The sequence below is a fragment of the Eriocheir sinensis genome, chromosome 30, assembly GCF_024679095.1.
Source record: "Eriocheir sinensis breed Jianghai 21 chromosome 30, ASM2467909v1, whole genome shotgun sequence".
NCBI classification, from domain to species: Eukaryota; Metazoa; Arthropoda; class Malacostraca; order Decapoda; family Varunidae; genus Eriocheir; species Eriocheir sinensis.
Window position 1 is genome coordinate 14871313 of NC_066538.1, and position 12451 is coordinate 14883763.

General features: G+C 43.3%; 1 protein-coding gene, 1 long non-coding RNA gene and 4 other non-coding genes across 7 annotated transcripts in view; 5 read left to right on the forward strand and 1 right to left on the reverse strand.

The window, feature by feature from the left end:
* The window catches only part of LOC127005621 (uncharacterized protein DKFZp434B061-like), a 69735-nt gene extending 58100 nt beyond the window's left edge, over window positions 1-11635 (forward strand). Inside the window, exon 2 of one of the 2 annotated variants that reach the window (XR_007758756.1) lies at window positions 11251-11635. The gene's annotated coding sequence lies outside the window, so the exon portion shown is untranslated. The remainder of the gene's footprint in view (window positions 1-11250) is intronic. The other variant, XM_050874601.1, reaches the window with a different exon arrangement.
* Window positions 1-12451, reverse strand: part of LOC127005622 (uncharacterized) — an 85186-nt gene that overhangs the window by 53037 nt on the left and 19698 nt on the right. The window lies entirely within an intron of this gene.
* Trnap-ugg (transfer RNA proline (anticodon UGG)) lies at window positions 9258-9329 on the forward strand. The gene has a single exon. It is a non-coding gene; the product is annotated as a tRNA-Pro (tRNA).
* Window positions 9400-9471, forward strand: Trnap-agg (transfer RNA proline (anticodon AGG)). Its single transcript has one exon. It is a non-coding gene; the product is annotated as a tRNA-Pro (tRNA).
* Window positions 10575-10646, forward strand: Trnap-ugg (transfer RNA proline (anticodon UGG)). The gene has a single exon. It is a non-coding gene; the product is annotated as a tRNA-Pro (tRNA).
* Window positions 10717-10788, forward strand: Trnap-agg (transfer RNA proline (anticodon AGG)). Its single transcript has one exon. It is a non-coding gene; the product is annotated as a tRNA-Pro (tRNA).

The window sequence follows — 12451 nt, forward strand, 5'->3', positions numbered from 1 at the left end:
GAAGAAGGAGAGGGGAGGGAAGAAGGAGAGGGGAGGGAATAAGGAAGGAGAGAGGGAGGAGAGAAGGAGAGAGGGAGGGCGTGGCGTTGATGGTTACGTAAGGGAAGGGAAAAAAAAGCAGAAGGGAAAAAAGGAGTGGAACAGATCCTTATAATGAAAATTCCTCCACGTGTCCTTCTCTTCCTCCTGAAAAGTCGGGAGGAAAGAGGAAACTAGAGACGGAGAGGCGGAGGGAATGGTGGAGGAAGAGGAGGAGGAGGAGGAGGAGGAGGAGGTGGAGGGGAACAGAGGGGAGAAGTTCTGAAGTCTGTTTGGCAGTGTCTGTCGTCGAGGCGTCAGCTCGGCAATGTGTCCGTCAGCGAAACGTTCGGCGGCAAAACGTCCGTCAGCGAAACGTCCGGCGGCAAAACGTCCGTCAGCGAAACGTCCGGCGGCAAAACGTCCGGCGGCAAAACGTCCGGCGGCAAAACGTCCGGCGGCAAAACGTCCGGCGGCAAAACGTCCGGCGGCAAAACGTCCGGCGGCAAAACGTCCGGCGGCAAAACGTCCGGCGGCGAAACGTCCGTCAGCGAAACGTTCGGCGGCAAAACGTTTGGTGGCGAGGAAACAGATGAAAGAGAAGGGAAGCAGGATAAACAAAGGATAAACACAGGAATAAATAAATAAAAGCAAGGGAAAACAAGGGAAACATGGAGAAACAAGGGAAAACAAGGAAAAACAGAGGAAAACAAGGAAATACAAAGGAAAAACAAGGGAAAACAAGGGAAAACAAGGAAAAACAAAGGAAAACAAGGGAAAACTAGGAAATACAAAGGAAAAACAAGGGAAAACAAGGAAAAACAATGAAAAACAATGAAAAAAACAAGAAAATAAAGGAAAAACAAAGGAAAACAAGGGAAAATCAAAGAAAACAAGGTAAAACAAAGACAAACAAAGGAAAACAAGGAAAAGCAAAAAAAAAAAAACTGAGCTAAATCATTCAGCAATCATTCACAGTTACCCATCGTCAGGTATCCGTGAACCAATTAATGAACGGTGGCTGAGTGGTCTGCGTATGGGAGCGGCGTCTAGGAGCACCCGGGTTCGAGTTCCGCCCACCACTTGCACGCTGACAATTTTCCGCTACCCTTGAGTGGCCTAATTAGACTACCCACGCGCTGTCCTGAAGACTACCTATCAACCAGGACTCTAGAATCTCTCTCACCATAGGCAGAACGTACAAAACAAGACATACCAGGCGATGAAGAACGACCAGGTAGGTGAGAAATGTTGAGAGGGAAGAAGGAGAGGGGAGGGAAGAAGGAGAGGGGAGGGAAGAAGGAGAGGGGAGGGAAGAAGGAGAGGGGAGGGAAGAAGGAGAGAGGAGGGAAGAAGGAGAGGGGAGGGAAGAAGGAGACGGGAGGGAAGAAGGAGAGGAGAGGGAAGAAGGAGGAGGAAAAAAACCCTGGAAATCAGACAACGGTAGAAAGAAAAGAAAAAGACAGGGAGGGAAAATACCGTACGAGGAGAGAGGAAAAAGAGTTAAGGAAAATATTATGCAGGAAAAAGGAGGGGAAAATATTAAGCGTGAAAACGAGGACAACAGAGGAGGAAAGGAGGAAAACTAAGAAAAGCAGCGCAGGGAGGAAGAAAAAAGAAGCAGGTGGAGGAAAGGAGGAAAAAATTGAAGGCGGAGGAAACGATATGAAGAAGAGAGAAAAAATGACGAGGAAAATAAGGAAAAGAAGAGATGGGGGAGAAAAATGTAGGAAAGAAATTGTCAAACTGGAGAGAGAGAGAGAGAGAGAGAGAGAGAGAGAGATAGCATACCATATTAGTTTAGTTGCTCTTGAATATTATGTAAACAAATTAAAAATATATGTCGAGTGATGAACCGCGGATGACTAAGTGTGCGGAGGAGGAGGAGGAGGAGGGGGGGAGAGGAAAAGGAAGAGAAGGAGGGGTGGAGGAGTAGGAGGAGGAGAAGGAGAAAGATAAGAAGGGAAAGAAGGTGAAGGAGGTGGAGGGGAGAGGAAGGGGGAAGGAAAAGGAAGAGATGGAGGGGTGGAGGAGGAGGAGGTGGAGGGTTGGTGGAGTAGGGGAAAGATAGGAAGGGAAAGAAGGTGAAGGAGGTGGAGGAGGAGGGGAAATTGAGAAGGGAAAAGAAAAGGAAAACGAAAAAGAAAATAACAGTATCAACAACAACAACTACATCAACAATAACAATAACAAGAAAATATGACCACTACCATTATCATTAATATCAAGAAGAAAACAACAAGAAAAAATAGGTACAACAATAACAACAACAACATGTATCTCCTCCTCCCTTTTACTTCTTCCTCTTCTTGTTTTCGTATATACTCGCAGCTGGTCACATGTTTTCCACCTTCTATCATCATCAAGTCCTATGTCTTTCTCTCTTTTTCCCTTGTTCTCTTTCCTAGTATTAAGTTCTATGCCCCTAATTCTTGTCCCGATGCTTTCTCCCTTCTATTAGCAAGTCCCGTATCTCTACCTCTTTCTGTCTCCTGTTATTAAGTTCTATGTCCCTAATTCTTGTCCCGATGCTTTCTCCCTTCTATTAGCAAGTCCCGTATCTCTACCTCTCGTTTCATGCTTTCTATCTCCTATTATCAAGTTCTATGTCCCTACTTCTTGTTCCTCTATTTTCTACCTCCCATTAGCATGTCTCGTCTCCCTACCTCTTGCTCTCCGTGTTTTGGTTCGCGGCGCGTCGGGGCGGAAAACTGTCTGCTTGCTTCACGCGTATTTATAAACATCTCAAGTAGTTTGTAAGCGGTGCAGTAGTTTTCCAAGGAGCGGGGGTTTTCCGAGAGAGAGAGGGAGAGGGTGGGAGAGGGAGAGAGGGGAAGAGAGGGAGAGGGGCAGAGAGGGAGAGAGAAGCAGAGAGAAGGAGAGAGAAGCAGAGAGAAGGAGAGAGACAGACAGACAGAGAATGCTTAGAATATGGTTCAGACAAGATGATTTGCCCCTAAAATTAAGTGAGGCATCTAATATTAAGCGGTGAATTATGTAGCGGTAGAAAGCGAACAAACTGGAAATATTACTGGAGGAAAAAGGATGTTGAGGAAAATATTAAGAAGTAGAGAGGGGAAAGAAAGGGAGGAACAAAATGAAGAAGGGAATGGAGAATGACAAAGAAGGGAACCAAATATATATGTGATGGAGAATAGAATGAGAGGGAAAGGAAGACAAGAAGGAAGGAAGAGAAAGGAGGAGAAAGAAAATGTTAGATAGATAGATGGATATAGAAAGGAAGAGAAAGGTAGAGAAAAAATATTAGATAGATAGATGTAGATATAGATAGATCGATATATAATCCTTCTAAAATCTCTCTTCTTATTATCTGTAGTAAAGATAAAAAAAAAAGATTCCTAGCAATACATTCCCACTTGAACAGTTTCTTTGTACACTTATTCATACGCACTTCTACTTACTTATACTTACACTTATCGTACCACACACACACACACACACACACACACACACACACACACACACACACTAACGCCAGATTTTCAAAACATCGAATTAGTATTTACTCCGAACGCTTTTTATAGGAGCGGCGAGTAGCAATCTTTTTTTTTTTATTATTATTTCCTATTTTTTTTGGCCTTGAGCTGTCTCCTTTGCTGTAAAAAATAGGAAGAATAGGTACATCAATAATCACAACAATAACAGCAATGACAACAATAACAACCATAACACCAACAACACTAATATTAAAAAAAAACAAAGGAATAACATCAATAAGAAACACACGACGCATTAACAGTATATAAAAAAACAAATGAAAGCGGATGTGTGGATGACAAGAGGATCCGAATGTTTATGGAATGATTCACGTCTTTGTGTTCTATATATATACTTACTTACAATTGTAGTGTTGTGTGTTATCAGATGCTTCAGTCATAGGATACAACTGGACATAATAGGTTAAACGGTATATTTACACTCTCTCTCTCTCTCTCTCTCTCTCTCTCTCTCTCTCTCTCTCTCTCTCTCTCTCTCTCTCTCTCTCTCTCTCTCTCTCTCTCGTCTGACAAGGTTTTTTCCTCCATTTGTCTCCTCCATCTTTTCTTTCCCTTCTTTTCTTTGCCATTTTTTCTCTTTATATCGTTTCCTCAGTCTTCAATTTTTCATTTTTCCTCTTTTCCTCCATCTGCTTGTTCGACGCTATAGCCTGATGTTTTACGCGTCCTATTAATATTAATCAATAGTCACGTGGGTATTTTTTTTTTACAGCTAAGGAGACAGTTCAAGGCGTAAAGAAAAATATTAGAAAAAGCCCGCTACTTACTGCTCCTGAATAGAGGTCAAAGGAGTGGCCAAAAAGAGAGGTCAATTTCGGGAGGAGAGGCTTTTAATTCCAATATTGGGACGGAGTTGGTCACAAGTGTTATATTTTCACAGTTACATCGACATATTACAGACTTAAGCCCCGTTCACACTGTGCTGACTCGGGGCCACGACAACCCAGTGACTTTTAGGGCCCTCTCACACTGTGCCTATTCATCATTCGGCGATCGTTTCAAGACCTCCTTCCGATCATGTGCGACCCTTTCACATCAACTTTTCACACCCAAGACCTCGTATACCCCAAGTCGCTGGGTTGTCGTGGCGCAGAGTCGGCACAATGTGAACGGGGCATTGTCGTAAAATTAGTGGTATAAAAAAATCACCCTAACCAACTAACCACGCCTTGAAAAACGGGTTAAATAGAAAGACAAACCAAGCATATTAGTGTCTTAATCCTACCCTTAGTTGAAGCGAGGGCAGGTGCAGGGCAGGTGTGTGGTGAGGCAGGTATGCAAGGGTGACGGGAATGTTGTTTGAACACGAAAAAAAAAAAAAAAAGAGATAATCAAGAATGTAAAACTGAAAATGAAACTCTTATTGGTAACCTAAGTCGAAGAGAAGACAGGTAGAGAACAGGTGTATAGAGAGGCGGGTATATATAGGCGAAGGAAAGGTTGATTTGAGGACGAAAAAAAAGTGATAATCAAGAGTGTGAAACTGAAAAGGAAAGTCTTATTTGTAACCCAAGTCGAGGAGAGGACAGGAATAGAACAGGTGTATAAGAGGCAGGTATACATAGGCTAAGAAAAGGTTGATTTTAGGACGAAAAATAATATGATGAAGTGTTTATATGTGAAAAGGAAAGTCTCATACGTAATCTAAGTCGAAGAGAGGACAGGTATAGAACAGGTGTATAAAGAGGCAGGTATATATAGGCGAAGGAAAGGTTGACTTGAGTACGAAAAATATATGGTGAAGTGTCTATATGTGAAAAGGAAAGGCTTATTCATGACCAAAGTCGAAGAGAAGACAGGTATAGAACAGGTGTATAGAGAGGCAGATATACATAGGCCAAGGAAAGGTTGATTTGAGGACGAAAAAAATATGGTGAAGTGTCTATGTGAAAAGGAAAGTCTTATTCGCGACCAGAGTTAAAGGGTGGACAGATATAGGACAGGTGTGTGTGATGGGGCAGGTGTACATAGGTGAAGGTTTGAACACGAAAAAAAGTGCTCAAGTGTGTAAGTGTGAAAAGGAAAGTCTTATACGTAACCTAAGTGGAACAGGATCAACTGACGTGAGTGTAAGATCAGATACGCTTCCTGACGTCACATAAAGGCACTAAGTAGGGTTCGAACCGGTTCGTCCTGGTCCTCTGTTGATATACTAAACCAACCCCCCACCCGCGGAATTTGCTTAAGTGTGTGATGTAAGCGAGTCACAGATATACATTGTTGTTCCGAAGGCGAGTTTTTTCCTAGTGATAAAAAGTTGACCTCCGTGTTGTTTTCGTTAGTAGTCCAGTTGCCTTTGGTGGGATGAATTAAGAAGTGACGTAAGTTTAATTATATATATGAGAGAGAGAGAGAGAGAGAGAGAGAGAGAGAGAGAGAGAGAGAGAGAGAGAGAGAGAGAGAGAGAGAGAGAGAGAGAGAGAGAGAGAGAGAGAGAGAGAGAGAGAGAGAGAGATTTAAAAAGACATTCAAACATAGAGAATAAATAAAACAACACACACACACACACACACACACACACACACACACACACACACACACACACTTTTTTTTTTACATCAGAGGAGTCCGTTCAAGGGCATAAAAAAAGGATACAAATGTGAAGAAAAAGCCCGCTACTCACTGCTCCTAAAAAGAGTTAGAGGAGTGGCCGAAAGATAGAAAGACACACATTTAGCTAACCAGACAGATAGACACAAACGGAGGGAGGGAGGGAGGGAGGAAGTGGGTCAGTCAAGGGTAGCACAAGCCTAACAAACTGGCGAGGAGGGGATGGCACGCGAGGAGGAGGAGGAGGGCTAACGGACCGAGTTTGGATATATCAGTCGTGGTGTGTGTTGTGTAAGGGAGAGGAGGCGAGAGTCCAGTGGCAGTGTATTTAAGAGTGAGAGTGAGGGAGAGGTGTGGCCAGGTGAGGAGAGGGCAGGTGTAGGACAGGTGTATGAAGTGAAAGGTAGTGATTTTACGAAAAAATATGGAAAATGAGTTAAAGCCACTAAGAGATACCTGTGGGCTAGGGCAGGGCATCCGTGGCCAGTTTCGGAAAAATCTCTATATTTAAAAGGCAAATATAAAGGTCCCGCGCACCCCCTGACTCACGTGGACGACATCTGTTTTTTTGTTTACATCAATATTTATGGTAAAACATCATTACAGACGTAATTATTAATGTTTCTAATGCATTTTATCGATAAATCAAACGTCTGGCAGTGAAGCTGGGCATGAGTGTAATGTGGAGCCGATGCCTGTTAGCTCAGAGCTCTCAGAGCGTCGTTTGGTGATATGTCCAGGAAGAACAGAGAAAACACAAAGACTCCTGCCAGATGATCAAAGAAAAAGCAGAAATTACGTGTCAGTGAAGGGTATGAGGATAAATAAAACCTGGCGACTTTGAGGAAGGTCGCGCCTTCTGAAACACTCATTCTTAGAACGATAATACTTTTTTTTACTTACATTGTAAAGGGAACCAGGTGCGATATCAAGAGCTAGCGTGCATCACGAATATTCTTAGAAACATGTTTGCAAACTTAGAATATGTAATTTTGGCGACTAGTGACAATAAATAATCCGAGAGCGGGAAAAGAGGAGGGAAAGAAGGAAAAAACTTTAAAGGTCGTTTTCTCGATTTTTTTTTTCTTACATCGCTGCCTACTGCGCCGGTAGGCTTTCTTCATGGGCCACATGGTCGGCCTAAGCCCGTCGTGGCGCAGGCAATTTTTATAGTGGCGCCAGTTCCCTATTTCTCCGTCCCAAATTAACTGATTTTGATGTTTTAGGTACCATTTTAAAGATGACAATGCACAATGACAATAGAGACTTTTTTCTTTTTACTTTTATTTTTTTTCACAAAAATTCGTGAACAGTTTAAACGCAGGTGAAAAAAAAATCATTAAAGAAACTGAGAAACTGAAAAATCTGGCTCTTTTTTTGTTTCACCACTTGCAAATTTATATTCATGTATAAGTTTTTTCCTAAATACGTGATGAACTTTTTGGAATTGAACATTTTTGAAATAAAAAAAAATCGTATATAATTTGTTAAAATTTTCATCAAAATCTTTTGAAAATTCGGCAATATGCACACATCATTCATGTCTAAAAGACATAAGTGAAACAGATTTTTATGTCCAATAATTTTGAAAATAGAAATCTACCGGACGGTTCCCTTCAGCACGTAAAAAATATAATCGAATGTGTAAAGGTGAAAAGGAAAGTCTTCATCGTAACCAAAGTGTGGTGGCTTAAAGATAGACAAGTGGGTGAAGAAGGCGTGCATTCTCGGGTGAACGAAAAAAAAAAGATTTAACTAGATATGGAAGAAATATATACGAGGTTAACGATGTGAGAACCTATACGTGGCCTAAGAGTGACTGGTAAGGGATTCGTGAGAGGAAGGAGAAGATGTTCAGGATAAAAACACACAAGAACATAGAATCGCATACCAGTCTACAACGGCTTGAACTTGACTTAAAAGACTACAAATGAAAATGAATAACTTATGCCTGACTTTTGTGTGACGGGGAAATAAATCACAAAGGTACATTATAAGGACGCAAGAACATGATAGGTGTACTAAGGAATAAATATGAGTGAAAGTGTACAGGTGAAAATGAAGGACCTATGTGTGCCTTGTGTGTGAACGGGAAATAAATCTTAGAGGAAGGAACATGACAGTGCGGTGAAAACAATTATTAAAAGAATATGAAAGGTCTGCAAGGGTGTGAATGTGATTGAATGTAAACAATTGAAAATGAACTTGTGAGTGACCTGTGTGACTGGGAATGAATGAAATGAATGAAGAAATGAATGAAGGAAAAGAATATCAAAAGGGAAAAAAGGAATATCTGGGAACCAAAACTAAAAAAAAAAAAAGATAGTTTGCAAAAATATGAAAATTAGTAATACTGTACAAAGCAAAACAAGGCTCTGAGCACTGTCTTAAGGGGGGTCAGGGAGGGGTCGGGGAGGGGGGGGGAAGGTCGGGGGGAGGGGGTCAGGGGGGAGGGGGGGGGGGTTAAGCGTGACTGGGAAACGGCATGTGAAGGGAAGGTGTATAACTCATCTCCATCCCCTCCACTCAACTCCACTCATTTCCACTCAGTCTCCACTCTATCTCCACTCTATCTCCACTCAGTCTCCACTCAGTCTCCACTCAGTCTCCACTCTATCTCCACTCAGTCTCCACTCTATCTCCACTCTATCTCCACTCAGTCTCCACTCTATCTCCACTCTATCTCCACTCAGTCTCCACTCTATCTCCACTCAGTCTCCACTCTATCTCCACTCTATCTCCACTCAGTCTCCACTCTATCTCCACTCTATCTCCACTCAGTCTCCACTCTATCTCCACTCTATCTCCACTCAATCTCCACTCAATCTCCACTCAATCTCCACTCTATCTCTACTCTATCTCTACTCTATCTCCACTCTATCTCCACTCTATCTCCACTCTATCTCCACTCTATCTCCACTCTATCTCCACTCAATCTCCACTCAAACTCCACTCAAACTCCACTCAAACTCCACTCAAACTCCACTCTATCTCCACTCTATCTCCACTCAATCTCCACTCAATCTCCACTCAATTTCCACTCAATTTCCACTCAATCGCCACTCAGTCGCCATTCATCTCCACTCAACCTTCACTCATTCCCACTCAATCGCCACTCAATCTCCAATCAGTTTCCAATAAGTCTCCGGCATGTTGGTTGCAAGGCTAAGCGGCCTGTTGGTCTAGGGGTATGATTCCTGCTTTGGGTGCAGGAGGTCCCGGGTTCAAATCCCGGACAGGCCCGACTATTTTTTAGGAGGCGTGTGCGTGCAGGTGTATGGTTGCGTGAGGTGAGCGTATGTTTCGAAGCACCGGCCTGTTGGTCTAGGGGTATGATTCTCGCTTAGGGTGCGAGAGGTCCCGGGTTCAAATCCCGGACAGGCCCACGCGGGAAGTTTTTATGGGTTTAAACTGGATAAATTCAGATTCAACAGGGACATAGGCAAACATTGGTGGATGAGTGGAATAGGCTTAGCAGTCATGTGGTGAGTGCCAATACAATTGTCACGTTCAAAAATAGATTAGATAAATTCATGGACAGCGATATTAGGTGGGGTTAGATACACGGGAGCTTAGGTTCAAAGGAGCTGCCTTGTACCTCTTGCAGACTCCTACGTTCTTATCCACTCTATCTCCACTCAATCTCCACTCTATCTCCACCCAACCTTCACTCATTCCCACTCAATCCAATCCCTCACATAACTATTGCTTAAATGACACTCTCATAAGCAGGTCTGGGTGCGAGAGAGATTTAGGGGTCTTAGTGAGCTCTGATCTCCGTCCAAGGGCACAATGCATTCAAGCTAGAAATCGAGCTAATAGGGTACTGGGATTTATTTCAAGGAGCTTAAACAGCAGAAGCCCCGAAGTCTTCCTCAAACTATATTTAGCATTAGTTAGACCTCATCTTGACTATGCGGTTCAGTTCTGGTCACCTTACTATAGAATGGATATCAAAATGTTAGAATCGGTGCAGAGGAGGATGACTAAGATGATTCAGGGGTTGAGAAACTTGCCATACGAGGAAAGACTCAAACAGTTAAACTTGCATTCTCTAGAAAGGCGAAGGGTGCGTGGAGACATGATCGAGGTTTATAAATGGATGAAGGGCTTTAATAAGGGAGACATTCATAAGGTTCTGTTGGTAAGAGAACCGGGTAGGACACGAAGTAATGGGTTTAAACTGGATAAATTCAGATTCAACAGGGACACAGGCAAAAATTGGTTTACAAACAGAGTGGTGGATGAGTGGAATAGGCTTAGCAGTCACGTGGTGAGTGCTAATACAATTGTCACATTCAAAAATAGACTAGATAAATTCATGGACAGCGATATTAGGTGGGGTTAGATACACGGGAGCTTAGGGTCAAAGGAGCTGCCTCGTACAGGCCTACCGGCCTCTTGTAGACTCCTGCGTTCTTATGTTCTTATGTTCAATCGCCACTCAATCTCCAATAAGTCTCCGGCATGTTGGTTGCAAGGTTAAGCGGCCTGTTGGTCTAGGGGTATGATTCCTGCTTTGGGTGCAGGAGGTCCCGGGTTCGAATCCCGGACAGGCCCGACTATTTTTTGGGAGGCGTGTGCGTGCAGGTGTATGGTTGCGTGAGGTGAGCGTGTGTTTCGAAGCACCGGCCTGTTGGTCTAGGGGTATGATTCTCGCTTAGGGTGCGAGAGGTCCCGGGTTCAAATCCCGGACAGGCCCACGCGGGAAGTTTTTATGGGTTTAAACTGGATAAATTCAGATTCAACAGGGACATAGGCAAACATTGGTGGATGAGTGGAATAGGCTGAGCAGTCATGTGGTGAGTGCCGATACAATTGTCACGTTCAAAAATAGATTAGATAAATTCATGGACAGCGATATTAGGTGGGGTTAGATACACGGGAGCTTAGGTTCAAAGGAGCTGCCTTGTACCTCTTGCAGACTCCTACGTTCTTATGTTCTTATGTTCAATCTCCACTCAATCTCCACTCATCTCTATCAATCTCCACTCATCTCTACTCAATCTCCACTCATCTCTACTCAATCTCCACTCATCTCTACTCAATCTCCACTCATCTCCACTCAATATCCAGTCCCCTCAGTCACTTCCACTCATCTCCATTCAATCTCCAGCAGCCTTCACTCCCCTCCGCTAACCTCCACTCATCTCCACTCTCCCAGGACGCGGAGGAGCCTTACCTGGGGTGTACCTGTGGCCGGGAGACGTGCACCCGTAGCGAAGGGGTTGGTCACTTGTCGCCACTCATCTGCTGCTGCTTGGTAAGTGTTCCTCCTCCTCTTCTTCCTCTGTTGCCTCCTCTTTCTCCTTTTCTTCCTCCATTTTCTTGATTTCCTACTCTTCTTCCTCCTCCTCCTCCTCCTCCTCCTCTTCCTCCTCCTCTGCCTCCTTCTCCTCCATTTTCTTTCTCTATTTCATCCTTTTTCTCTTTTTCCTCTTCCTCCTCCTTTTAATTTTTCTCCTCCTTCTCTTCTTTCTCTTTTTCTTTCTCATTCCCTCTCTCTTTTTCTTTCTCTTCCTCCTCCTTCTTTTCCTCTTCCTCCTACTTTTCCTTCTCCTTTTCCTCCTCCTCCTCTTCTTTCTCTTTCTCATTTCCTCTCTCTTTCTCTCTTTTTCTTTCTCTTCCTCCTCCTCCTTTTCCTCTTCCTCCTCCTCTTTCTCTTCCTCCTACTTTTCCTTCTCCTCCTCCTCCTCCTTTTCCTCGTTTTCCATTGTTTTAATCATCTTTTTATTTTTAATGCAGACAACGTTGACACATAAGTAAAAAAAATGCATCCCTTGTCACTGCAGGGGCAAGGAATTCGTCCAATGTTAACCCTCGGTCTGTATTGCTCTTTCACTAACCAACTAACTAGCTAACGGGGGGAATGGGGTTTTATTTTATATATATATACTACGCCCTCCATTGTATTGATTTATTGTGTTTTATTGCACTCGTACTGTTCGTATAAGCTGGAAATGTACTGTTTTATTATATTTGTGCTATTTTCTGATATTCTATGTTTAGTTTGCCGTACTTTATTTAATACTTTTTATCTTGATTTACTCTGTTCTGTACCGTACACACACCGCTGAGGAAAAGTAACACGTGTACCAATGGACAATTCTGATTCCTCTTGACTTCTAACCTCTCCACCCACCTCTCCTTTCCTCCCTCCCTCCCTCCCCACCACCGCCTCCCCCTCACTCCTGGCCACACCAACCACGGTATTAAGATTTATGTGCCTCCCGCGTCTGGCACTTGGTTATCTATATTTATGAAAAGCGGCGCCCGAGTGAGCAGTTTCCCTCGATCAAGCTTAACAGAAACGGTCCATATTCATAATTGAACGTAACAGGGAGGCAGTGGTTGAGTGGTCAGCG